At 43.3% G+C, this 27,286-nt stretch overlaps 1 protein-coding gene across 24 annotated transcripts in view; it reads right to left on the bottom strand.

Annotated features, from left to right (window-relative positions):
- DAB1 (DAB adaptor protein 1) overlaps positions 1–27,286 on the bottom strand; it is a 507,009-nt gene that overhangs the window by 200,716 nt on the left and 279,007 nt on the right. The gene's annotated exons all lie outside the window — the stretch shown is intronic.

Below are 27,286 nucleotides of genomic sequence, written 5' to 3' on the forward strand. Positions count from 1 at the left end.
ACACTGCATTCTTCAGCACTGAAAACCAGTATTTCACAATTAGGTGTTTTCTAAACGATACACTAGAGTTCAGCAGAATTAATTCAGGGTAGCCTTCCAGCAGGTGTTATGCAGAAAGTTAGAGGAGATTATTATACTGGTCTCTTTTGGCTTTACAAACTATAGGTCTCTAGATCAATTCCTCTTTCTACACCTCTGGCCTTGAGTGTTTCCTTCAGGTCATTAAGTTTAACATCCACTCTCCTTCCATTCAGAATATACAATTTAAAGCTGTAACTGCTGCCTTAATTTAATGGCAATTAAACCTGAGCCAGCCTTAGTGTTTGCTGTAACAAATTCACTATTGCAAAGGAAGAATTGGCCACAGTCTTCTGGAGAGCCACCATCCAAACATGCCCAGGCGGGGAACAGTACACCAGCACGGCAGACTCTTCCTCGAGGCACCCTCAGAGCCTGGAAGCTCATTATGGGGCCCTGTCATTTTTGGCATGCGGGCCCACCAAACTGGGGGGGTCAACTGAGGAGCAAAGCTACAAGGAGCCAGCACAAAGAGCTCATTGAGTCCCGACACCCAAAAGATAACTCTGTCCATTGAGATCAACCTTCTTCAGCGCTGTGGCCATGCAGGACTTGCCCTTGTCTGCGTCCATCCTTCCTCATCAGTGCCGTGACATGACTAACGTTGTCCTTCCTCAAAAAGTTTTCCCCAATCCTAACCCTGCTGTCCCTTGGCCCCAAGTCTGAATCTATTCCAGCCCCATGCAGGCTTAGTTAAATACCACACAGTCATTGAGCTGTGGTGAAGAAACCTAATTCCTACATTCAGCCCACAAAGTTTCAGAAAGCAGCTCTCATTGATGCTGTCCAGAAAGACTCAGACTCGCACTGGAAATAAACACCATTTTTAAAGGTCTGCTGTGATAGGTTTAAACTGAAAGCTCATTCAACTGGTCAACAAACAAATTGTGCAATGTCGCAAATATTACTTACAGCCAGGGAGTGCAGAATGCAGTATATCTTAGCTGAATAAGGCACGCGCTGAACAAGTACCCATTAGTGATGATGATTACGCACCAGAGCACCTCATTAAGTCTTTGACTCTCTGGTATCCATCTAATCAAGACAATTGTGCATCATTGTCATGTTCCTCAACTATGACACAACCTGCCATGCTTGAAAAGGGGCAGCGCAGGAAAACTGCAAAGGCGCTGCTGCCAATAAGGGAGCACAAAACGTGAAAGGCTCCATATGTTTAAATGACTTGAAAGAGAGAAATGTTTAAAAACAGACTCCAATTACTGCAGTCCTGAAAGGCTGATGTTGCCTCTGAAGGGGGCACACACAACCACAAACACACACACACAAACACAAAATACGTATCCCTTCAGGAGCAGGGAAACGTTAAGCGAAGCCTTGAAATCTTTGTGTACGTGCCCACTTCCCAGCACGTGTGATGAGTTATAAGCCTGTACTCAGGGCAATCTTTAGAAACCTACAGAGAGAAATGCCTTTAATCTTAGTAAACATACATGCATTTCCTATGCTTTGCATTTAATCAAATGAAATAAAATTGCACTCTTTGACCTAGGCCAATGGGGACACAAGCTGGAAAACTTTTAACAGACAGAATTATTTTTGCAAGCTGACTGTAGCACTCATTTCCTCATGGTGTCCGAGAGGCACATACTGTGAAAGTGTTTTCTAAAAGGTTAATCATGTTATGATCACATAATCAGATATTTTGTACTCTTCATTTACAAAGCATTTTCCAATGTTTAGCTAAGGTATCGAGTAACTAGCAATATCTAATCTAATATCGAATCATATCTAATTAGCAAAAAACAACCCCAAAACAAGCAAACAACCCCCCACAACAGTATGCATATGATGATCTGGGAAATTAAATCTAATATTTATGCTTTAAAATCTCTGCTAGTTAATGTAGAAGGCAGAAACGAATCTGCTCATTATATACCATCTTACTCATGACTAATAAAAGACCATAAATTGTTATGTTATAGAGAAGAGGATACGAGATTTACACACTCATTGTTTGGTAGAGATGAAACAATCCATAACCTCATTACTGAAATAAAAAGAGTGCCTTAAAGTGATACATAAGATACAAACACCACCACCAAAATGAAGATGACATTACATATCAAGAAAATGTTTTAAGACAGATAGCTTCAGATGTAAAACATTATGTTGCTGCCTTTGGATTTTGCTCGGGTCTTAAAATATAACTTAGGTTTGATGCAAACATAAGTGTGCTGAAAAATGAAAACTAATGCTTGCATACCAATCAATTTGAAGTGGTATACATCTACCAGCTGCAGACCGAGGCGATACGGAGGTCGAGTGAGCCCTAGCCCCACCATACCCTTTGGTTACAATCCTGCTATTGGTGCAGGTAACTTAGTGTTGTAAATACACATAGCTCTTGGAAACTACCTGAGGCTTGAGCGGAGAGGAATTTTCCAGGTGTGGCTTTGGTGAAAGCAGCTGTCCTTCTACTAAAGTACTGGTGAGGAGGTCAGCAATAAAAACCTTAATGTCTCCTCTCAAGTAGAATACTTCCAATCTAAAACAGAATTAATTTTCGTGATGTCCTCGTGGGGGGTTATAGGGAGCTAGAGAACGTGCGTGTTGCTTTCCTTCCTCAACCAGCTGATCACAGAGAACGCAGAAGCCTTGGTGTTAAGCAGGTTTGAGCTGGAGGAGCAAACACCCCCCTCCCACAAGTCCGGATGCTCTATCTAGTGAACGACTCCTGCAAATCAGTGTTTCTCTGCTGATCTGCCCTGTTTGGGGACCAGGAAGGATTTCTTCTCTGATAAGATGCTGCTGGCAAAGCAGGACTATCTCAGAAGTTTCAGCAACATAATAAAAGTCCGTGTGCTCCGAAATAAAATTAGGAGACTAATGTGACTCCAGGTTTCTCTACAGAATGAAGCCTTGTTAGTTTATTGCACACAATTTAGTGATAGTCATACCTTTCACAAGGTCAGAAGTGCTTTTTTTTTTTTTTGATAACAGCTACAGAAAATCAATAGATTTCATGAGTTCAATTCATCCCTACAGCTGCTGTGCCAGAGTTTGAAGGAAACAAAGGAATTTTCCATTTCTGTGCTTTGGGACTAAGCTATGGACTGTTGCCCATAGATGAGGACAGCCTGTGAGCACCATGGCTGTGGTGCTCATGCAAGCAATTTTCCCTGTAATTTGTGATTTTTAAGAGTAAGCCCTTGTAATTTGGGAGGATAAGCCACTGCTAGACCATGTTCTAAACCAACAGACTCATGCAGTCTTTTACATTTACATGTGTTTGAGGGCCTCTACATTTAAAGCTGATAGGGTCTAGGTTTGGAGAGCAGACTCAAGGTCCTCCAGGATAGAGCCCTCATAGCCTTGCCAAGTTATATGGAGGTTCATACCAGAAAACCTGCCTCTTATTGGCGCCTCCTCTTAAGTAGTTAAAGGAGCACTGCCTGCTTGAAAATCCTGTTTTAGATTTTTTCTTTTGTGCTAGTGGATACTCCCCAGGCGGCTGGAGCGCCTTTGTGGGAAACTTTCCTGGGGTGCTCTGGTCCACTATTCAAAAGCCACCAGACACCCATGCTCTGGGTATCCTTGCGACAGATCAGCCTTCATATCTTCAGCAGGGACAACAATTCATGCTCTTTTACTCCATTTTAACCCCTTTCATCTGTATGATTGAAACTACAGGATACCTCGATTTATGACATATTTGCTTGTCCAAACTCAGACTCAGCTTCGACAACCATCTCTTCAACTGCTTGACAGGTCCCAGGCACCTCTGGAGCTCACCCGTATACACAGGGGACCTTAGCGATGTGTGTGACACATGGCCTGCATCTTCTCCAGGAAAACGGTTAGTGTTTTGCTTCTCCCTCTAAAGAGTGAGTACGGGTCTTGTAAAGGGCCTATAAAGATGAGCTTGACCAGTTACTTTGTGGTAAAAACGCTGACCTAAAGTAGCTCACTGTCCTTTATCTCTGCCAGATTTTATACCAAGACAGTTATCCTGGTATAAAGAGATGCCTTTTCACATGACAGACAAAGTACAAGTCTTGGTGATTCCAACCCTCATGTGGTGGTTTTTGCCAGCAGCAAATTTGAGCTAAATTTGAAATGTTTATTGAGCAGTTCACCTTTTGCACAGCCCAGAACAGCTGCCTTGTAACAATGTCATTTCCCCCCCAAAAGCAGTTTCTCCACGAGCATGCAACACGTTGTGATTGATGTGAACATAGCTGATGTCCTGAAGAGCCGCAGCGACCGAAGAGGCAGTGCTGTGGCTCGGCTCAGTGCTGTGGTCCCAAACGGGTTCCCAGCCCCCAATTACAGAGGTAACATCCTTCCGTCAGAGGGGTTTCTATACCGCAATAAAACATCAGTCTATTCCATCTATTAAAAGGGAAAAAAAAAAGCTTCAAAACTGGGATCTCTGAACTTCTTCTGGCACGCTACACATTCTCCTGCCCTGAATTATCAGTCCTCACATAGCGCCGCGCTGTAGGCACTCCTGTACCCACTGAAGGAGCTTTTTCCCCGCTCTCCTGTTTGAGTTCGGATCAGTTTGTATTTTTCAACATGACGATTGCGGCTGCCAAACCCGATAATGAAAAACTGAAAGTCAAATAACCCCTATTAGTCTGTCAAAGGTTGATGGAGCTCGTATTCTATTTCCCCATTGTGAACGACTGCCATTGTTAAGAGCTGACAGGCAAATCTCCGCAGAAATATGGACTCTTTGTAAGAGCTATTTATAGTAACGTATGACAATGCAGTGCTATAGTATGCATACTAAAGCACTGCCCGTGATAATGCAAAAGCCCTGTGGTACAATTTTGAGATTGTAAGGCAAAATTCCATTAAGATAAGGCTGCTTGAGAGGCCTAAACAGATGAGATATGGAGAAGTGGGGAGGAAGGATTTGGTTTTTCTTATGGCATGGCACCAAGAGCCTAAGTATGTACAATAGCCTCGCAGGGATGAGTGCAAAGCACAATTATCAATAGCACAAGAGCAAAAAATGAGAGTTTTGTATTTAGCATGCTACCAGCTCTGCTTTCCCAGGTTTTTTTGGTGGTGATTCATTTTATGATCAGTTAAAAAGCAAGCCAGGTGAGCCAGGTGAGTGTTTGGATCTCAGAAGCAGAGGGAAGTCCGGCTCATGGTGATCGATAGCGAGCAGGAGGACAGACGGTTGCGTGCGGGATTCAGAGATGCACTCTAGCAAAGACCGAGTATTAGGTTGGGACCAGGCACCTGGTATGTACAATGTAGCTGGCCTTCTCCTTCTCTTTGAGATGACAAAACTAAGTTTGGAGCACATGGTACCGAGAACATGGGTTTGTGACAATGTTAGCTGCTCCCATTCAAAGCTCCTGCAATGTTAACATCCTTGGCTACATCACGTCTACCCACACGAGCTGACAGGCTAAAACAGCAGAGCAAGCCGGCCCTTCTCCCAGCACTCAGAAAAACGAATTTCTGAATGTTCACTTCTACTTCTCATTTCACTTTTTAACTCCGAGACATTTCTGTGCTTCTTAATCTGAGGAGCCGGAAAACGGAAGCATTTGGACTTGATTCCAGAAGCTACCAGCACACCGTGGCCCAGATTAGGGACTGCGCGCTCTCCAAGGCAGGGATCGCGGTCCCGACAGCGGCTGTGGGGGATTCTGACCCCTGCTTTGGGGGCTGCCATATAGTCTGAATGTTTTTGTTTTTCATCCTTAGGACGACAGACTCGTTTATCAGTCAGAACACCAAAAATCAGTACGAGTTAATGGGACAAGAACTCTTCAGAGAGGGCCTCAGTAAGCGCTAACTGTGTCGGCAGCAAAAACGCAATGAGCTTCCTCATTCCCCTGCGCGCACACCAATTTTGCAAAGCTTCAGCAGTTTGCTAATGCTTACCTGATACACAACTTCTGAGCGCACAGATAACACGCTCACAGGCACCATATAGTTATCTAGCCTGCTAGATACTGCTATTGAATATAGATAAGATGTGAACACACATACATATAAAGGAAAGAAGCTAAGACTGATAAAACTGCACGTGCACAGAGAGCAGCTTAAGACTCACCAACCTCTTTGACTCTCATTACTGGCTCTTTTAACTAGAAAGAAACACAACTCGGAGGAAATCTTTTAAATCCTTGGCTAGTTACACCGAGGTCACCAGATATGCACTTCTTGCAGGGGCTACACGAGCTTGCTTTTACTAGGATCTCGCCGGTCATATTTTCTTTCCTTTCTTACCTAATTTTCCAGTAACCAAAGAATATGGTATAGGACACAATCTGCCTGGTGCATGGGTTTACACTAACGGGCTCCGGTCATTCATCGTAGCCTGACACCTTGTCATGAGAATGGAAGGTGAATATTAATGTCTCTTAAACTACATATGAGTCTTAATGAAGCTTTTTTTTTGGGAGGAAGAAAGAAAGAAAGAAAACTGTGCATTTAAATGACTGTGGATTCACTGGCTCTGAAAAACACCTCATCTCTTCTAATAACCCTCTTTGGTTATGAAATGGGGCTTCCAAAACCGGTGCTGGCCTCACTCTAGTCTCAGCAAAGCTGCTGGGGTCTCATCACGGATTTCAAGGGAAGACAGGTTGGTCAGCACAAGCTATTTTAAAACACCTTCCTGAAATACCTTCTACCACGACTTTGCTGCTGTTCTTGCAAAACATCAGAGCTGCTCCAAGAAGCAGCAGCGTGTGGGAAACGCCAGCATCCTGAGCAAGTACTGAAACCAATTTCCCCTCCATGTGTTTCAACCTTTCTAGTAAAATAAAAATTGAGAAACAATTTACTTCAAACAATCAAAACGATTGCTGTAAAAATGCTGAAATGCTTCAGTTTGGGATAATGAAATGTAATTTTGACCATATTAAATGATAAGACAAGATTACGCATATGTATGTGCTACAAATACATATAACGAGGATTAGTGTTTAAACACGACTTGAAGCATGAAAATACAATTGTACAGAAGAGCAACATGAAAATATTTCACGTTACTAAAATACAAGGACAAAAGCACAATTCTTCAGCATTATTTCTCATTCAGAAAGTTTTTGAACTTTTTAGGCTCAACATTTCAGTTGTAGCAAAAACCTTTAATGGAAACATTTCCAATGACTTTCTTAGTCCTGGCCTCAGTGTTGGTTATTGCTTAAAAATCTGATGCAAACCTCTCCCAGTTTGTTTTCTTTAGTTTTTCCTTTTCTTTCTTCATGGCAAATATTAAATAGAAGTAGAGACTTCAGTGTCATCCATCATTAACTGAAAGGTATCTGTTGATTTACAAAGGCTTTGTAAGGCCCCTTACATTTGGGTGTTGCTCTTGTAGGCATACAGGAAACCCTACAGCTACACTGTGAAACTTTCTTTCCGTAATTCCCTGTAAATGAATCTTGTTTCAGTTAACTTTCTACACCATTTTGCTTTCCTGTTAGTAGTTGCTTTATGACCCTCTTTCTGCACTGTCAAGCTGGTGCCAGGTTGTACCCATGAATAAATATTATCTAACTTTTTTTTTTAAGATGAAAATAGAAAAATATTTTTGTGTCAGATTTGCACTGCCCAACCATATTTGGCCATTAATTGGCTTAAACATTTAAAGGCAGCAACTTATATACGAATTAAAATAATTAAAATCTTAAATCAGCATGATTTTAGTGGTAGAGCTAGCCTTAAAGCAAGGATTTCAATTGTAATCCAGGATGAATAATTAGCTGATTCAGACACACATTTATGGGGACAATAGTGTTCCACTAGGCAGAGACACTAAAATAATGACAAGTGAATTAAAAAATCTAGGTAATAGATGTGAGGAGATGACAGCTGATGCCTCTGTTGTCATGTAAGAAAATGGTTTTGCTGTTATTTGGGTCCCTGGAAGCCTTTATGAAGCCTTTACGCTGACAAATCCGTCAGAACGTGGAATTATATTTGACTACGGGTACTCAAAATATTTTGTTCAATCACGCAGTGCATTTTTTTTCACCAAAAAGGAAAGAAAGGGCGGGAAGCTGGAAGCTGAACTTGCTGGGAGACATAATTCTTGATAGCTGCGGCAAAGGAAGATGATAAAAAAAATTAAAAATAATCCTGAGGCCCTATCAGACAATATTGGCTGGCTGTATGCAGCCTCCCTAATTCCTGCTTTCAGAAAATATGAGTGCAATATCGTTTTGGTCGATTCAGGTCCTAACCTGCTGGACTTGCAAGCCATATTTAGGGGAGCGTACACGTCTCTATGTGGAATAAGAATCACTGATATTAGTTCCTTAAGTACATTAAATACGAGAGTTTTGACTTTAAATCAATAGAAAAGCTCAGAAAGTTAAATACAGAACACAACAGATTATACAGAAAATGATCCTTGAAAATTTTGCACATAGGCCACGCTGTTAAGATTTTGCCCTCTCTAAGACTGCATGTCTTAGCTCATTAAACGTCAATACTTTGGTCTATTACTCCAGTTTGTGCTGTGGTGCTGAGCCTATAAATTTGACGGGGGCCTATGCCACTAGCTGCACCGGGGGCTTAGCAGTAAAAAAGGTACAATAGGGCACTGGCTCTTCAGCAAGGAGGTAAGTTGTTGTTCTTCCCACAAATCTCAGGAGATTAACCAATGCAAGAAGTGTGTCAGACAGAAGGATTTCATGGTCCAGAAATTCAAAAATAAGATAAAACTCCAAAATCAAATTACCACTCCTGCCAATAAGCTATTACTCTGCAGTTATTAAATACACACAGACATTCGCATGACCACGCTGCACTGTAAATCACACTCGCAGACAGTTCATTTAATGAACAGTGTTTGACTAGACAATCTGTTTTGGATTAAACTGAATATATAACTCCAGCCACTATCTTGCTCCAAAATGTATTCACTCATAAACTTTGCCGCAATCCTGGCTTTAAAATAAAAGAAAAACAAATCATTGCCAAACGGCAATTTTCAGTTTTAAAAAGCAGCAAGTGGGAACCAAAGCTTAATTTAACTTAATAATTTACCTTTAAAGGACTTACACTGTAATGCTGGATGACAGCCCAGAAGAAAATACATAGGATTTAGCCTGAAGTTTTTAGTAATTAAAATGTTACACCAGTGATTTAATTTACTCATGCTACGGGAAATGTTTTCTGCCTTGAAGTACACTTTGAGGATGTAAACACTACACGTAGCCTCCTCCAGCTCCTCCTTCGTTCGGCGGCTTCTCACTGCCCCGCGTTTCCCATATGGCTGGGTCCTCCCTGCGACGCTGCACGTTTCTCTTACAGTGGCCTTAAATACAGACTCAGCGCGTTCCGGGTCCGCGCTTCCCTTCCCGACGCGCGGAGCGTGCAGTCAAAGGCCGAGGTTGCGGCCGGCATCTCGTCGCGTACCTGGATACGCTTCGCTCCCAATTCAGGGTGTCGGGGCTGAGTGTAGCCACTGTCTCCCGCGGGCACTTTGCAGCGCGCCCACCGCGACACAGGGAGACGAGAGCTCGGGGGGACGCAAGACATGCGCCTTACCCAATAACCAGACTGTGACTCATTCTAACTGCATTGGAAGATGATACCCAGCGGAAATCAAGTATGGGGATAATGTGAATACAGGAGCTGTAATGTGTGTTTTATAAATGGACGAGATTTAAAAGGGATATACAATCTCATGCCGCAGGACTTTAGCCAGACTCCATTAGGATTTAGGGGCAGATTCTGCTAGAGAGAAAGGATGAGCCTTATCACACATCAGCCGGCTGGGGGCTTTCTTGCGTTTTCCTTGGAAGCAGCTGGTGGCCCCTTGGCCTCATCCACAACGGCAAATTTAAATCCCATCTTTACAGTGCGGCTCCCCACTACTGTGAAATAAGGCTGTCTGGATTGAGAGGCATGATGGAAAAAGCCCTGTTCCCTCCAGGAACTGAAGGTCATCAGACAGCACGACCACGAAGCACAAGCCCTGCTTCGGAGCACAGTCCCTATACAGTCCCAGAAGCCACCAAGGACACAGTTTCTGGGCTTGATAAATCAAGTTAAAGAGCATCTAAGAATGCTCAGCCAGATGGATCACCTGAATGGCTAAACAGCCTAATACATCTTTTTGAGAAAAGATATTGGCTTGTGCAATGAAACAGATAATTGACTATTCCACGGACACTGTTAGGGCTTTACATTTGGGATCAGCAGGAACCCAGCTCTCCCACTACAGAGGGAAGTCTGCAAATCTTTGGGTTGGATTTCACTCTCTCCTGAGCTCCCCTTCCCTTCAGGGGGGAGATTCAGAAGAGAAACAAAGCCAAGGCTCATTGTCTCATATCAACCCACCAGCTGATGTCCTGGGATCAGCTGGAAGGAGTGCAAGCGCAGCCTCATAAATCAATGCACGCGGCATTAGCTCATAACATAGCCACATAAACAGGATAACCCATACTCACCCCAGGTGAGTTGGTTTGAAAGGAGCTCTTCAAACTCTGTCACTAATTGTAATAACCCTTCCCTTGCCCTTGCACCACTGATATCTTGAATCAAGTGTTTCCTCTCTGAGCTGCTGTTACACAGACGGTCATCATGACAGCAGTAAAACCGGCCAGTTTTCTCCAGGGCTGTGGTAGAGGTGGATGAGAGGAGAGAGTGCCACCACCCCCTCTCTGGCTCTTTCATGTCACAAATGCGAAATGAGCTCCACGATTTTGGAAACAGAGCTGTTTACTACTCTTTGCAGCCACGCAGCTTGTCTTGCAAATGGAGCCATCACAGCAATAGAGAATGATAGTGGCGATGAAAGCGCAGAGGGGGTAAAGTAGCACCAGATGAGTAAAGCTGTGCTATCTAGTGGCATGGAGGAATAAAACTGGCTGAAATAAGTAGTAGAGCTGCTGGAGCAGTGGAAGTGTTACGATGTGAATTGGCACAGGATTGTCGAGCTCAGAGAAGCTGAACGTGGTAGGGGGATGCTTGGAGACATCCTCTGTGGGCATTGCTGAAGCAACTGGTGACAAAAAGGGACAGTGGCAGCTGCCAAACAGAGTGAGGGATTGGAAAGCTCATGGGTTCCTTAAACACTAAAAAGGGATGAAATCCAAGCTGCGGAGCTGTAATTCCAAGGTGGAGTTCTGCCGGACACACAGGCCTCTTAGCGCTTTACTTCTGCGCTTTCTCAGGACACAAGGACTCTTGGATGGAATTACAGTGCTGTCATTCAAGTTCCTTGTTATTTATTCTGTATGTAAATAAAGGGGACGCATTTCGAGAACGATGCTAATGTATTTAAATATTTGTAGGTAATCCACAGTAAATCTCAAGACTGGAGGATTTTGCATAAATGCTTGAATCTGTAACAGCTAGGAGGGAATTCCAACTCCCTGACTGAGCAAATTACACAAAAAATAGTGGAACGATTAGACCAAACACATTAATATTTGCAATAAGTGTTGTCTATCAGCACGTAGACTGAATTCTTCAAATACTCAAAGACTGCATCCTTCTTAAGAGCTATATCGCAGGCAGAGAAGTCAGCCACAATCAGGATAAAACAATACCACCAATACACATAATTTCATTTTTATACAGCCCCAGAAACCATGTGGGATTGGGCTGTTTATCGTATTTATTAACAGTTTTCATACAAGTCTTGAATGACAGTTATCAGCTGAGAATTTTTATTGTCCTTCTTGCTCTCTACATTTTGGTAAATCAGAGAGAGGTTTTGACTAAGCCCCTGAGTCATTTTGATCCTCCACAAATTGCTTGCACATCTGTCTACCAGGAAGAGAACCCTCTTCATCAGTAAAGGTGTTAATAATATATACACATATTATTAACTGAACTTATTTTCATTTCTAGCCCTGCAGTCATCATTAGTGAAGATTAAACATGCATAAATCAGTCTCTCTTGAATTAGAGAACATCATCAAATGTCACCTTGTTGAAACTAAAAAAGAAATAATTTTTTTTTTTGTTTTAAAAATTGGATGATGTTGAAAGACAGATGCAATTATTCCACCACCCATCACTTTTTTAGCTGCGCTACTGAGCTGCATCTAGTCACTGGTGCTGTAATTCTTTTGTTATCTCAAAAGTAGGAGAAATCAAGGTCAGGTCAGGTCTGGAATTTTGCCCATACATCTTACAGAAAGTTGCATTACTTAATTTTACCAAAAAATCCTGGACCGTTTGGAAATCTTAAGTGGAAAGGACCAAATTATGTCCTCAGATACTCTGCTCTGCCAATCCTTGGAAGTCACACATCTATAATAGAGAGAGGAGATTAGCTGTCAATATTGCAAATAAAACTAATTAAGAATGAATGGTTTAATGACAGAAGATCACATTTCCACGTTGCCAACTGCTACTCTTTTATCATGAATCTCTTGGAGTTTATTTAAAAGCCTTACTCCCGAAATAAGGCGATTACATTAGCATCTCACCTTCATTAACCAGGAGTAATTTCCTAGCCTTTCAGTTGCAAAGAAAAGCTTGGCAATATTAGCTAAGCACACCTTCAAGGCTCTGAAATGGAAACCTTCAACATTTATTAACATCACCAGTTTTTGAGGGCCTGCTCACATTATTGAATGTTTGAGGTTGGCCACACTCACATAGCAAATCGTCAGATTCCCTCGAATCCCAAATACCAGCAGGCTCTTTGTCCTTTGAGGGAGGGGAATTTTGATGCTCTCTTTATTCATAGCTGCAAAGTTTAGCCCAGCTCCAAGCATGAAGTATGAAGAAATGTACTTATGTTAATTTTCGTTTTTGCCAATTGTTTGCCCAGAGCTGTCACCTCCCAAGTCGCCAGGCAGAACGAGCACTGCTAAAGGGCACTAGACAGACAGTCACGGTGGGGTTGGATTAGAGAAGGATGAGGCAAACAAAATTCTTGTATGAATCCTCCCTTGGTAAAAAAAAAAAACGGAATCCAACATTACTCCAGGTTACAGTTACTCCAGTTAGTTATGCTAGGAAATACTGTTCCCATCAACAGGAAAGCTTGAAGGTATACTGTGAACACATGCACACAAGAAGATTTTTTTCCCGTACTATTACCCTTGAACATAAGTTCAGACAATACTCCTACATAAGAAATCTTGGATAAATAAACACAGGGATATAATTCAGATTATAAAGGATGATAAAAGCTTAGTTAATGCTGTTTCCCGTTCCCTATCAAGATCTAGGGACTATGGTAAGGTAGGTTTCTCTTAGCCTCACCTACTGCAGCTCTTCTACTTTGCAGAAATGATTAAAAATTAACTGGGCAAGGCAGACAGACTGACTTTATCAACTCCTGTTTAGACCAGATTAACGTTTTACTTGCACATGGGAGTTCAAAGTTCAAGTTCTTGTATTACTGAAAGTTTAGTTTTTAATTTTTCTTTAATAGTAAAGGCCCAGACAAGTTCCCTGGATACGTCCTGCCCTGTGATGTAGGAAAGTAAGACCATAAACCTGAAAAGCATTGATGATGGGCATCTTGATGTTTGCTTCTACAAAAGAAGCAAAGTCTCTTGTCTGCTGAATTAGTCGCAATGCTGGAATTAATCATGTCTCCATTGGTCTTGTTTTAACCAAATATGTCATCCTGTTCCAAAGGGTAACTACATTGTGAAAAATGAGGTGAGGACGCAGTGGACCGTTGGATCTCTTCCGTTCCTACCTGATGGCCAATGCCAACTCGGCACATCAGCTCCTGTAGCGTCTCTCCCTTAATGAAGATCAAGTTTTTAGTGCATAAATGGCCCTATAGCATGCAAGTATTTGTGACCCTACATATGCTTTCATGATGCTAGTCTGTCCTGCCTTTGCTTCAGAGGGCTCTTCCTTCCAGAAAGAACGATTCAGCCACCCAAAGACGCACACTCTTTACAAACTGAGGATGTTCCACATTTCTGCCACTGTTTTATTGTCCGCCTGTACTGTACCTACTAAAGCTACTACCAGAATCACTTAGCCTAACATCAGTAAATAATTAAGAACAAATGTTTAACACATGATAAATCCTTTGCCGCCAGCCTTTTTAGATGTTCACATTACATCTCATGCAACAATGCTTTGTGTAGAATCTCACATCAGCTATTACAAAGGTTAACGTAAGGAATGAGACATCTTTTCTCCTACTCAGCCTCACTGTCCTTCCAAAGCCAAACCGATCATTCTCAGAGGTAGGTGGGGGTTCAGTACCTTCCCATATGGGGGCATTTTTGATACGTTTAATATGATGCAAGCTTGTGAAGTAACATTTCAGCTGAAGCTATTGTCTGCCACATCTGGTATTTTGAATAATCGGTTAAATGAACAGCAAATTAAATTAAGCCAAGCCAGTGTCATAAACCTAAAGTGTATTTCAAAAGGTTCTCCCATATGAAAAGGGAGTTGGCTTAGAAAGCTTTAATGTCCTGACTCTGAGATGTTTAACTGCAAATAAATCAACGGCCCACGTGGTTTTACCAGTGGAATAGCCCATTAGAGTGGATTAAAAATAAATATGCGTGAGAATGGAGAGAGACAACACAGATGGAATTTACTACCTAGAAACCTGCCACAAACAAAGACTGCAAACAGAGAGCGGAGATAAAACTAGAAATATTCTGGGAAGCACTGAACCGGCCATGCTTCCTCCACCTGCACCAGCTCTGATAGTCTGGCTCTGAAAGAGCCAGGCTGCCCCGCGCCATGCACCCAGGCTGTCCTGCACGCAGCCCCCGTGGCTCTTGTGGCAAAGGAGGTCTAGGAAAGACGAGGTGCTTTTATCTGCTTGACACTGGGATGAGTGAGCCTGGCGTCCTAAGCAGCCGGTATCCACATAGCTCCGGATGTACCCCAGGATTTCCTCTCATCTCCTGGAGTTACCAGCTGAATCACTCCAGTAGCAAACAGAAGGATGGTCCCATGGTCAAGTAATGCAAAGCATCAGCTAATTCGTCTGTAAACTTGTCCTTGGGGCTGTTCTACACAGCTTTGTAGATACAATGATTATGCCGATTTCAGCCAAAGGACTGTCTTTTTGTATACCTTTAACATCACTGAGTAGCATGTTTTCCCAATAAAAGGCTAATGAACAAAAGCAGTGGATCATATGTTTCCTTATTCCTTCCTCAAAATGTGACAATAAGCCTACGTTGCTGGAGAACAGCAAGCAGATGGATATCATTGCTTGTCATTTGGAATAGGTATTCTCACTCAAGTCAAAGATTAATTCCCTCCAATAACCAGCTTTCTCATCTGTTAGTAGCCCATTACCTTTTTCTAAAACATATTTCTCAAGACAGGAATAAAAACACCTCTCTGTGTCCTATTACAACATTATAAAGAGAGTGAGAGAGGGATTTCTGGAGATAACCATAGAAAACATCATCTTCAAATAAGCATATAAACAATGTCAAATGTTTCCTACAAACAATTTTTGCTGGTGTACACAGCTTCACAGAAGGTTTCTCCTGTTGTTCTGTGAGCAGTCCAGGAACCACTTGGTGCCAGCTTTGTTAGAATTATTATTTCCTCAATGAGACCAAAAAATAAAAAGGAGCAAGAACAAAGGAAAAACAGCCCCCTCACAATAACAAAAGGAATGCTTTCTAAAACCACCGAACTAAACAACAGAGAAGAAAAATAATGTGGATTTTACTGACTTGGCAAAATAAACTGAGGATATAATGCCATTTCTAATGACACAAAATGGTCTAAAATTCTTAAGTGAACACAGATCCTGAGAAATGAGGTGAGCTGACTTTCTGGGACCAGATGCCTCCTTGTCCGCAGCCCCACAGAAAGTGTGTAGCATGTCTGGGAAGAAAATTTACATTTCCTGACTCTCATTCCTCTGATTTTAAGTCTTCGTAAAATATTCCAAAACACGTTCCTTTAAGGTGTTTGTTAACCTTGAATTTTGTTTGCTAATAAGCTCCTAATCGTGGCATAGCAAGTTCATCAAGTCAACTGCTGTACTTCTACAAAACAAAAAGGTACTGCAGCTAATTACAGGTTCAACTCATTACCAGAGCCCTACTGTTGTCAAGTTTTATAGCTATTAAATTTCCCAGTTGGCATGTCCTGCTGCAAGACAGTGCGGTGAGGACCCTAGCAGATGCCCTCTGCCAGGCCTCACTGGGACAGCTGAAGATACTAAAGGTGCGTACACGCAAACATATCACACTGAACTGCAAGATGAACAAAAACGTGGACGCTTATTTGTTCTTGCGGCTGCTATTGAAGTGATAACCAGTGGCTTAGGAAAAACACATATGGCTGGTTTCAGCAGTCTCTGTCCAAGTTTACGACACGCAACACACTCCACTTTAAAGTATTTTAGTGTCATAATTATTTCCTTTCCTAGCTGAAGATGCAGTTGTGCATCCAATTTACCAACAAATACCTTTGAAGGGAAATAACAGTGGAAGGTATCTTCAAAAACTCGTAAGACTTAAGACAGTCAAAGACTGCCAGTATTAACTGGGATTAGGGCTGCTTTGAAAACCTTAAACTAACAAAACACCAACAAGCTGGAGGCTTTAGATTTGCCTCTTTCCTCACAACCCTCAGCATCTGCAGTGGGAGCATCTCAGGGCCTCCCTGGGCATCCACTGAAGTGCAGGGAAATCCTTCCACCAGCCTGGTGGGAGCTGCATGAAGTCATTGCAGATGATCTACATGTTTTCACTCGCTACACACTGAAGAACAACATATTAATAGCAAATTTATAGCTCAGTTAGTTATTGATTAATAGAAATCCTATAGCGCTCTTACGATTTCAGATTGTTCCTGATTAACGGAAAAGGCAATGAAATTTAAACAATGATCTCATTGCGTTGGAAACATCAACAGCAGAGCACTGGCAGGAAAAGCATGTGCGCGTATGTAACTACGGCATTGACGACGATGTCTGACATCTTGCTTTGAAAATCTGGATTAACCTAGCCTGACTACATAAGGAATCAGAACTGAAAAGCAATTACATATATTAATTCTGGGGTCTAAGCACTTTAGGATTCTTCCCCAGCAGATAATATTATTTCTTCACTCTGTTGGGAGAATGTTTCATTCTCTTTTCTGCCTCACTTATTAAGTGATGTGCGAACTGCTCATACGAGATCTCAGCTATCCAGTGCGAGTCTCCCTAACTGGTGAGGCTCAGCATCCCAACAAGTGCCATTATATTGTGGTGGATAATAGGTGTTCCAGGCCTTTCCTACCTTTTCTTTCTACTCACTGCTCTAGTGCCTGTAGATTAAGGAACAACTAATAAACAATAAACTCATGCCTACGCTGGAGAAATGAAATATTCCAAGCTGAACATGTGAGAGGTGAGTCACATTTCAATACAAGCAATTTTGCATTATCCACTCCAGTTTGGCAAATCTGAGCTCTGAGCAAGCCATCCTCTTCTGGACTGCAATGCAACCACTGCAATCACAATGGCCTCTGATGACCAGCCTTGCAATGGCTCACACAGCAGACCTCGGGACAAGTCAGAAGCCAACACTGAAATGGCAGAAACAAAACTACTGAAACTTCTTGACCTCTTGTCTGGCAATGGAATCCCTTAAAAGGGTGCAGATTCAATCAGCAAGTCCCTTTCAAAGAGTGTTTGCATGCAGAAAAGCCAACCAGGGCACCTCTGAGCACTGACACTAGATGTAAAGAGGATCACCCACTAAAATTATCTGTTTGGAAAAAGGGGGAACTAGATTTCTAAAATTACTAGCAAGGTTTTAAACTACAATGTTTTGGGAACAGGGATCACGCTTCCAGTTCAGCCACTGACTTTTTTTGGAATATGAGCATGACCTTCACTGCCCTCAATAACACGCAATACAAATTTGCCATTCACAGCAAGGCAAAGAGTTTGGAAAGCATTTAGGAATCCTAACGGTAAAACTACTATATTACAAAACAATACTGTTATGCACTAGCCGCTCTTCTGAATGTTTCTGCTGAATGCAAATGCATGCTACGGTAATCTCATCTCCTAAAGAAAACACTGGTTAAAAACCAAACCTCTACTACAGATAAAATCAAAATGAGTTTTATTGACTTGAAGGCAGCACTTAGTCATGAATATCAAAAAAAGTAATGCATTTATACTTAAAAAAATAAAAACCCTGCGCTATTTAAAAGCTGGTGATACTGAATTAATAATTTTAGCAAATCAGAAGGAAGTTAATGTAATCCTCGATTTGCTTTATCTTCAAAGTCACCTGTGGCATTTTATAAGGTAGGTAATATTATCACAGCTGGACACCTATGTAATCTTTTGAGCTCTTTTTCCTTTTCAAAATAAATGTTACAGATTCACCATGATATTGCTAAAATAACTGTTAATTTACTTGGAAAGACGAAAGAAAGCAGGTGAATTAACAGAGCCTTGAACTCCATCAAACTCAACAGAAATGCCTGCAGGGCAAAATAGAAATGAGAGAGTCAACACTGCAGATGGTCTGGCAACCAGACCCTCCTGCCATATCTCCCCCTTTCTGCGGGGGCTTGGATTCAACCCACTGTGTCCTGGGTTTGGGTTTGGACTTTGATCCAGAGCTGTATAATTGCACAAGATGGCAGATACTCCACAAGAGCAAATTTGCGATTCGAAAACATCAGGTTTGCTCTTTGAAGCTAAAACCCGAAAGGAAAGCTAACAAGGGCCCCGACGTTGAACTATATTCCTCTTTTTAGTGTGGCATTTCCACTCTGGATCTCACTCAAAAAGCTTAACGGGGCTCAAAAAACAGGGACTAAGAAAAATTCAACTTTAATTAGCATTTAGTTCCAAGCTTCAAAAAAAAAAAGTCGAGCCTCAATTTTAACCCTTCTTCTCCGAGGCACAACTCCTCCCGAGTCCAACAGGTATCTCACCTCACAGGAAAGACGCAGTTGTGCCTACAAATGCATTTCAGTTTGAGAGCTCAGGCAAGGGAGGGATGCCCCCAGCCCACGAAAACACCCTCCGCTCCCCGCTGCCGTCGGACCCGCTCTCCAGGCGTCGGCGAGGGAACGAGGACCGAGCCGCGACGACGAACGGTTTCCACTTCTCCGTATACGGAAATAGCATAGCAAAGCACTTGCAATGTCAGGGGAGTGCTACTGTTTTATCAGGGTTAGCACCAGACCACCATTTCATTTTGGGTTTGACCACGGCTCCAGTTAAATATTTAGCAAATATGCAGTACGACAGTCAAGCCACAATTGCTTCCTGAGAGCTCTGTATAAATGCTCAGTAATTACTAAATGTGCCTCTCCACTGACTTTTAGCACCGAGTAGTCAATATTTACACTTGGAGTGCTTTTAAATACCTGTTACTCACAGCAACACTCATCTCACTCTTCCCTTGCAGCGTAACCGCCTGCCCTTTAACCAGAACTTTGCAAAGATATATAGCATTCATTTACAAACATTTACAAATCACAAAAGCCTAGCCAGGCCTCTCTCATTTCCATGTCAACTGTCATAGCTACTGTAGTTATCAGTAAGCTTACAAAAAGGAATCAACAAATATTTTTCTTCTCACATAAACTATTGTAGCAATATCATGTAAAAAGTTAGCGATCCAGCTGACACTTGAATAGGGGGAGCTGTGAAAGCTGGAATGATTTATTTCATAATGTTTTCAGGCAGTATAAATAACCTTTAAATGTCTCTTCTGCTCTAATTTGCATAAGCAATTGACAGTTCATTAGATACGAAAAAAACACTAGACAAAAACAAAGCCTAGACAATACCGGGGACTTTGGTCCAAATAAGGATAAGGGGGAAGCAACTGCGACTTTGCAGTGCCACTGCCCAGAGTAATTCTGCATAGCTCTTAAACAGCAAAGAGTAAATCAGTGCTGCTTTAATCTCGACCCACCAAAACATCTACAGCAAAGTGCACGGGAGCGGTACTGGGTTTGCACCGTGCTCAGCAAAAGCTACGAAAATCGATACCCAAATCAAACCCCGAGGCCGCAGCATCCCAGGAACCGGCTGGGCCATTCAGAGGCAAGTCCCGCCGCGACCCGAAGCGTTTCCCAGCGGCGCGGCCGAGGGCTGGACGCAGCAGCCTCCCGGACAAGCAGATCCTCACGCTCCGCTCTTACGCTGTAGCCCAAGGCAGCAGCCACAGGGCGTGAAAAGGGCGGGCGGGAGAGCGGAGGGAAGAATGAAGACAAGAGAAGATAATTGAAAGTACCACTGCATTAGTTATGTTGCATATATCTAAGGTAATTAGTATTAATAAGCTGTCAGTCAGAAGATGTAGTTGTTAAAAGGCACTTTCAATAAGGGAAAATGATAATTGAGCTCCTCCACGTCTTTGCCCCTATTTATTTATTCTGCTGTTTTTTTCAGCTCATTGCCACCGAGCCAAGTTTAGCAAAAGCAAAATTAAAGGAGTGAAATGAGTTTTTTTATTCATTAACTGGAAAAACGTTCATCCTCCATTGCTCTGTGCAGTGCCAATCACAGGAGGAACGCTCAGGAAGCTAAAGGGCTCAAAACCACAAAGTTTTCAAGCCTCAATTTTAAATGAATTCTGTTTTGCTATATATATATATATATATATATATATATATATATATGTATATACAGTCATTCCTGTGGTATCCAGCATAGCACTGCTGCTACTTCATTCTCTACCAGTGTGGTAAAACCACTCCAAATGCACTGCAGGGTCCTATCTTGCGGTTTAACATTGCATTTCCTAAAGCTGGACAAATCATGTGCAGTGAATAATGTATTCAATAATTTCCCTATTTTTTTTTTAATTTTTCAATTCTCTGCAAGCAGCTTTCAGTGTTCCCAAAAGCATCTGTGATGAGAAATGAGTCACTAAATATTTTATACAAATAGTTATTAGTCTGTATCTTGATCACAAGTAGTTAGTTGCAGATTCAAGTGGGACTGGTGAATTTGGATCGGATTTGCAGTTTTGACTGCAAATTGGATACATTTAACTCCCGGAGTCAGTTTTCTTCCTCTGCCTCTCCAACAGTCCTCCTGACAGCACTCTGAGTATCTCAGGCTCCAATATTCAAATGGCCCAGCTTAAAGACAGATTAGCTGTGATCACTCTCTAATATCCCCCATAGGTGTTTACACCACGAGTACTTTCCTCGCTTGGTCTCAGAGCCACCTACAAAAATCACATTTCCGAACAAGGGATACATGGCATTTTCTGACTCAAGCTACTAAAGTATAAAAGTAGCTGCTTAGAGGTGATAACGAGGAAGAGCAAGAGGTGTGCCATGAACGTGGCCCCTGCTCTGACCACCTGCCTGCGGTTCTGCAGAGGTGCCACCTATCAGCACCCCTCAACGGCTTGACGTGACTAATTGCCTTATTTGGATTATTACGTTTGGAGCTTTCTTTGGAAAACGTGATTGTTTTCTAAATATAACGAACCTTCATCGTTTGCTGCAGTCGTGGGGAACAGGACCCCACGCAGCATGAGGCAGAACAAGAGGACGCAACCAAGCTCATTGTCCGTCAACGCCGAGTTGGCTGCTGTCTTAGACCTGACTAGGCAGAAAGTTATGCAGCGGAAACGTGCTCCCAGAGCTATCCGGCTGGGATCTCCCTTTTGTGGTGGGGTTTTCCACCTTTCCTCCTCCTCCTGCCAGGCACCCAATAAAAAATACGTGATTCCAACTTTTCTAATGACACGGAAGACGGAAAAGAAAGAAATGGCCGTTAAAGACCTTTCGCCTCTTCATAATGAAATATTCCGAAGCAGCTCGGGACAGGGGAGGGATTGTGGTCACTAAACACCTTGTCCCATAACCGCAAACACTAATGCAGTCGGCATCCCCCCTACGGAGAAGTTGTCGCTGAATTTCACGCCGAGCGGCAGGGCTCAGTTTAGTGAAATGTGCCTGCTCCTCACCTGTGCAGAGGCACAACTGATTTGGGGGAAATTCATGTGCAAGGTTTCAAGAGCAAGAGACTCTCCAGAGACAGGCTGGTGAGTGCCGGGGGCTCTCTTCTCCCGGAAGCGTTTCTGCTCTGGGAGCTGGACCTCTGACCCGCCATGGAGAGAGGGATTCAATCTGTTTTCAGATTTGTTTATTGACACAGGGACAAAAATGATTTTCTTCTAACCTCTCCCCCCCACAAACTTCCCAGGTTTCTTGCGATAGTCGTTCAACATGTTTATATGTTTTTTTCTTCCCTGTCTTATTACCTTTTTTGAGAGTAAAGACATTGCAGATGGGCATCAAACTGTGCAAAATGTAAATTATGATTACAGTCGGATCATAAAAAACAAGTTATTTGGATTTTTTTTTTTCTTAAGGACCACAGCACATATGGCATGTTAAAAAAAAGTCTAGTGTTCATTAAGGCTAAATGAGACAGGTTAGAGAATCATAGGCACCAAATGGAAAACTCTGGAAAAAAAAATCTGGCTGGCAAATCATTCTGCTGATAATATTTTTTGGATGTTTCCCTCCTGCCCTATCTCCCTCATTTTTTTAAGCTGCAAGGACATTTTCACAAATATTTCACAAATATCTGATGGCTGCCGCTTCGGAGTCTGTCCTCCCCGCTGTGCCTTCCTCATTTGAAGGTCATAATCTTCAGTTTGTGAAATCATAATTATCTCTCCAGCAAGTAACGGTGATGTCATGAACGGCGGATTATGATGACTTCAATGAAACAAGCAGCAGCAGGAGAAAATGAACTCCTCAGCAACCGTGGGCTTGCTTTCCTCCAAAAAAAGATGCAGCAGAGAAAAATATCAGCGGAACGATCTCTAAATAGACTTATTTTCTGCATGGTATCAGTGGCTCTCTCAGAATATGAGGGTAATTTCTGCCACGTGCCTATTTACTACAGACTTCAACTTTATTTTAACACATAGCAGGTCTTACGTTTAGTGTAACGGCAGAAGCTTGCTACTTCTTATACAGCTAATACAGAGCCCTCAAAATGCTCATATAAAAATAAATGTGCCTCCCTTTAATTCTTAGCAAAATGAAACAGCCACGATTGACAACAAGGTCATCTAGGCCCGAGGCTTCGTTGCTGTACCAAAAAATAGAACAAATTATGTCTGTCAGATGAATAAAATACACTTAACATGCAATTATCTTTATTTCTTACTGTTATTATGACTTGTAATGGGTGATGTCCTCTCTCCATCACTAGAGAAGAGGACAGCGACCACTGTGGAGCCACGATCATACCCGATGCCTCTCCCCTCTCCGGATTCATGGATCAAATCATCCCTGCGGCTTGGACTAGAAGACACTTATGCCTCACTTAGGCCTTATTTAATCATTGGAAATACGACCAGAATGACGGCGCCATTGCCTTCATACGGCATTGACTTTCATCCAGGATAGGCGCTGTGGGAACACGAGTCACAAATTCTCAACGCCGTTATTTCAAATAAAGCCACCAACGCTTCCCGTGCAGCGTCTGGAATACAAGGAGGTTTCTGTTGTCGCTGAAAATGCTAGAGGGTGTCTCTTGGGCATCAAATAAAATACATCTCGGTGTTACTGTCAGCATGAATGAGACATTAAAAGACTTATATTCTGGATGCCTACAGTTTTATAAAAATATGACTTAACAGTGTGATGACACACTTCCACTACCTCTTCCGAATGCCGATCTCGGGCACTGCCTTGCAATACCGCTGTTTAAAAGCTGCAGCACCCTGTGACCCATGCAAACTCCGGGAAACGGAGCGCCTTCTGCTCTCCGAATGAAAACAAAAGCAGCCAAACCTGGAGGCCAGCAGAGCCTGAAATCCCACCCGGCTGCGGTGCTCCCCACCCCGCGGCACTGGTGGCGGGTCTCACTCAGAGGAGAACGGGCAACGGCAACTCCATCCCCACAGCGGAGCTGCTCTCCAAAGCCATATCGCAGCACCGGCAGCCTGAGCGTCCTGGCTCCAGATTTCGACAGCAGAGAGGGGGAAAGGAGGAGGGAGATAAAAGCACAGCAGCTGCAGTGCCACAGGCCCTGGCCTCCGGGCTGCGCTGGGAGACCCACGCGCCCGCCCGCCGATCTAAAGCACCGGAAACAACATATGGCGGGTGGCGTTCGAGCTGCCTTTCTCTGCCGGCCCTGCTTCTGCTAAAGGTACGAGGCCGTGCGGACAGAGTTGCTCTGCGCATCGGGACGTCGCATAGAGCCGAACCGTACGGGGTTAGAAGGACGTGTAAATTATTGATCAGGGTTATTGAAAATCTTCACCACATCTTCCTCAATTCTGAAAGCTCCAAAGGCACCAAAAAATAATCACCCTTTGCCTTTGTGCAGCCAAAACCTTCTTGTTTTTATTCTGTTTTTTTTTTTTTTTTAAATATTCACTGCAGCCATAACACGTCCCGTCATCGCAACCATCATTCATGTACTCTCAAAGCACGGGAGGGCGGCGCTCGAAACAACAACGGGGCATTTGCAAACAAGCTGACAAGCACCGAGCGGGCTCACCCATCGCCAAGAGCAGCCCTCAGTCTCTGCCTGGGCGGCAGCCGCCGCGGAGCACACCCGGCGGCACCCATCAGCTCGCCAAAGAGGCCAAAACGCGCATTGCTCACCTGGAGGAAGAGCCGCCCAGTGCCACCAAAGCCTCCCGGCCGAGGGAGGTGGCCATGAGGTGGCCCCAGGGTCCCCCCACCGGGAAACGGGTCCTGCCAAGCGCTTTTCCCGTGCGCCCTGCAGCGACCGCGGCTGCGGGCTAGGCGAGCACAAATCGGTCATGGAGTAGAAGAAAACGCCACGGGATAACCCTTCGGATAAAAGGAGCGCTTTTACAGCACCGGAAGGATATCAGCGGAAACAGATATGTTATTAAGGAGAGATCCGGAAGGCTGCAGAGCAGGGAAGCAGTTCCCGAGCGCCGGTACGGAGAGCGCGGGAAGCGAGGGCCTCGCGCGAGACGCGCGCGGGGAAAAGGAACGGCAGTACTCTGACCGCTGTCAAAAGCATGCGCCAAAAACTTCTTCAAGCACTTAGAGTGCTTCTGAAGCACTGAAAGGTGACTCGAAGAAATGCCACGCCTGCCATAAGGCTTTGGGAGAGCAATATCAGGCAGGGCTGCAGTCACGGCGCACCGCGAGATCCCGTCAGAAGTGACACCAGCGTTAGTGTCACGGCTGCGGAGTTAACCTTTGTCACCTCTGCGTTTAGCTGACTGAGTTTCTCCCTTAACGAAGTGGTTTGATTTATGCACGAGTCATTTGCCTTCATAATAAATTTATTAAATGTTCATCTTTTTTTCCCTCCAGATTTGTCACTTGAAATGTGGTAATTGGTGTTTAACGCTGCGCCGGCATGTCACGAGACGAGCTCAAACGATGTTACGTGCTCTGCGCGCTCCTTATCCTAACAGCGCTTGGTTGTCAGCCCTGACCTGGGGAGAGGACGACCTGGGGAGAAGCCCAGGACAAACCCTTGGGCGAAGAAACGACCCGCAGGTGCCTGCACGAAGCGGTGGTACGGGACCCAGCAAGAACTGGGCACTAGTAGCGCTATATGCATCGGTAATTAAAGCGCGCGCCCTTCATTACTGCCTGTACCGCTAGGCATCAGCATGGTAACCTCAGACACCACTGCAGGCACGCGTTTCGGTGTGAGCTACCCAGATCCCTGGGCAAGCGCCATCTGAAAACACTGGGGCTCGTACATGTGTGCGTACCTATCTATACGTACAACTATGGAGAGATATGTAACATATATGGTTCTCCTTCCCCCAGCAAAACCAAGTTCCCTGAGTTTTGAGGACATCACCAGGGTCTCATAAAGAAGGATAAACCCGTGTTTGCTTGGCTTGACCACGTTACTTCGCTTACCGTACCCGTACTCTTCTTGCTTTGTCCACCTAAAGCAATCGCGGCGCACAAACCGGCAGAACAAGCCGTGCGGGATGTCCAAGTCCCCGGCTTAGTAGCAGAGCTAAAAGATGATCTCAGTTCACCAGAGTGCTTAAGCAAATAAGAAACCCAATGAATTCAGTGAGGGCTAATTACATGGTTAAAGTTAGGCACGTTTGAATAAGTTGTTGAATCCGATCCTATTCTCTCAGGCTTTTGGCATCTTAACACATGAAAACATGCAAGACTGTGCCAAGATTCATCCGTAAAAATAATTGCTTTTAGTTTAAAAACTAAGTTTTAAATACCTATATAGTTGCAATTGATCTTACTTCTTTTCTGCAAGCATCATTTTGCATTAGATCATTGTTTTTCATTTACAGTTTGAATTAAAAAATACTTCCATTTTAATGAGTTATATAATTCTGCTGAGCTAAATGAATACAGTAGTAAAAGAAAACTACAGAAAATGTGCGCAATTTGAGCAGATTGTATTACTGGCGGAACAAGTTGTAAATCTACTGCTTAATTAAAATTATTTGAGATGCCAAGATGTGAAAACTGTGCATTACGCTGCCATATAAAATTTACAGCCGACCTTGATAAATTATGATAGCCTGAGCTACAAAATTCTGCAATTTGAAAGGTTTCCACTTGTGCATTTAATTTTTTTCCCACATTGTATATGTATTTTAGGGCCTCATTTACATCTCGATTCGATCAATGATTGCATAAAAAAACAGCATTTGGGCTCCTGCTCGAAACTGAAAAAGCCATGCAATTGGAAGCCATGAAATTTTTAAAATAAAGCTGTCAAAGTGTCGATGCATTAGCCCATTTAACTCGCGAGCGCTTAAGGTTTGTTCAGGTTAGCTGCTGGGAGCAGCAGTGTACAACGCTGCAGGACAGCGCAGCAGAATTGCCCGGAAAGGGGCAATTTGGGAAGCGCCGCGTGGTCCCAGCGCTGCCGCCGCAGAGGCGCATGTGCAGCTTAGTGTCAAAGCACCGGGAGTGCGGACATGGACAGTGTTTGATTTCAGATTCTAGAGCATTAATAATCATGTGAAATGGCTCTTCTGAGCAGGCTTTCCTGGACCACCGGCTGCTCTGCAAACTCCCAGGACAAAACCTACCCAGCAGCAATTTATTTTTGTGTAGCTCTGCCTTCTGGCTGGCCACACCATTGTGCACATAATTCCTTCTGCATGGGTTTCACAATAGAAAAAAAATACAAAATCAAATAAATCTCAGGAATTTCAATTTAATTAATAGGATGACAAGAGGAGATAAAGGCAGGAAGGTATTTATTACCATAATAGATTTCTATCTACGCTGCACTGAGATGCCTGTGACTATATATTGATACGTTCCAGTCAAAAAATCTGTGCAATCTGTACTATGTCCTACAGACATCAGTAATGCACGTACCTGTCTGTAACTGAGCAAAGGA

Source organism: Struthio camelus, chromosome 8, assembly GCF_040807025.1.
Source record: "Struthio camelus isolate bStrCam1 chromosome 8, bStrCam1.hap1, whole genome shotgun sequence".
In the NCBI taxonomy this organism is placed as follows: Eukaryota; Metazoa; Chordata; class Aves; order Struthioniformes; family Struthionidae; genus Struthio; species Struthio camelus.